The sequence below is a fragment of the Ranitomeya imitator genome, chromosome 1 (assembly GCF_032444005.1).
Source record: "Ranitomeya imitator isolate aRanImi1 chromosome 1, aRanImi1.pri, whole genome shotgun sequence".
NCBI lineage: Eukaryota > Metazoa > Chordata > Amphibia > Anura > Dendrobatidae > Ranitomeya > Ranitomeya imitator.
Genome location: NC_091282.1, coordinates 506,991,100 through 506,993,090, shown reverse-complemented (window position 1 = coordinate 506,993,090; position 1,991 = coordinate 506,991,100).

Sequence of the window (1,991 nt, the reverse complement as noted above, 5' to 3'; positions counted from 1 at the left end):
GTTTCGTGTTTCGGTCGATCCCGACTTTACGTCATAATCGGCCGATTTCACTCGACCCGACTTTTGAGATAGTCGGGTTTCGCGAAACCCGGCTCGACTCTAAAAAGGTCAAGGTCGCTCAACTCTAGTCTCCACATACACCTTTTCGCAATAACAGTGAAATAAAAAATCTTCATTTACATCTGTGACCTTGTTACCATAGCCGACTCCTGGTCGCATTCCGGACTACTGGGTGCTACATCTATAGTCCAAGAATAAAGGTAAATCTCGACTGATAACAATAGCATGTAACAAGTCCTTGACCACTTCCACTTGGTGGGAAACAGAACCACAGTCTTTGTGTATTTCAACCTGAGCCATGGGACAGTTCTTGGTGTCTCCATGGATATACCTTACCCTCACCCTTTTCCTAAGGACTTGCACATGCATGTGTTGCCCTTACCAGGATCATAAAATTCCCTGATTCTAGGAGTCCCATCATTTGGACTCCTTTCACAGTAACTTGGCATTTTTGCTGCCCCTCACCAGGATAAGAGACAGCATTGCAGGCAGGGTAGACGAAGTAGGAGTAGAGCTTGAACCTAGCTCTGACCCCTCTTGGGTTTTTGTGCACCCTCAAATGTGGACTAGGATCACTTCTTTTGGGCGTCCCAGAAAGGTGACCTTCTGATTACTTTACTGCTCAGGTAGTTCTCCCCAACCAAGTATCTTTCCATGAGGCACACAAATTCATCTGCATTCTGGGGATCTCTATGGGCAACCCTGCTTTGCCACAACCACTCTTTCCACTATTTGTGCTGGGGGGGGCAGGTCTCAGGCTGCAGCCACTGTTGTAATCAGTGTAATAGGTCGAGCATATGGAACCAGGGAGTCTTGTCCCTTTGGTAGCACCAAAGGTTGTCCCATTGCACACAGACTGCCAGGATTATGATCAAATGTGTCATAATCTCTGCCTTTAGCTTTCTGCACTCCTTTGCATCTTGCAGGGCAAGGTTTTAGTTTCTGCACATCCACAGTAAAGTATGCAGCTAGGATCTCTGTTCATTGCTCTAGGGGCTGTTTCTCCTTGTTAGTCACTCATTCAAAGACAGTCAGAAAAGCCTCAAGAGTCATTTTCTCCAGTACTGTTTGCCTCACATGGATGCCGTCACTTTGGCTAGCAGAAGGTGCTGTCTCATCAGCCCAAGCAGCTTCTGTCTAGAGAGTCATCTGCTGATATTTTTGATGCTGCTCCCACTGTTACTGTAGCTGCTGCTACTGTAACTACTAATGCTGTGACTGCTGATGCGGTAACCACCTTTGCCACTGCTGCTGTTGAAACTGCTGGATCAGGAGTTTGTTAGCTTTCTGTTAAGTCTGCTGTTGCAACTGCAGATTGGCTTGGGCCAGCTGCCTATAAAGCTCCTCCATGCTTCCAGACTGTGTTTGCATTGTTGTTGCTACCTTTACCCAGGGCATTCAATTTTTACACTGGAATCATCTGTGCTCTTTGGGATTGTGCTCCACATTCAAACACCAATTGTAGGGATTCCCGGTCAGCATTAGGTAGTGTTCACACAGGCACTGGATTCTTGTGTCAAAACAAGGTGACATTTATTTCCACTGGTTGCACAGTACTGAAAACAAAACCATAATCACAAAATCCCTAGCCTTCTCAGGGCATTAACTAAACAATATAGATCCTGGCTACTCATACACAATTGAGCTAGGCACAGTCCTGTCAAACAAATAGTTATTGCCCAATGTAACCATTGATACTTGAAGTTTGGTGCACAAGGCCTGTGCAGACTCTTCTCAGAGAGAGACTCTGGCTTGTCTCTCTCTTAATCGCCAACACACATCTAGTTGGCTAAGCTCTCCTCAGCAGACTGACCTAACTTGGTTATATGCAGAGCTAGCCAGTTTCACCTAATCAGAATTTGTATTAATATTGCTAAACTTTTTTTAGGGCACATCCTTACCAACATACAATATTTTGTTACAGCCTTTTT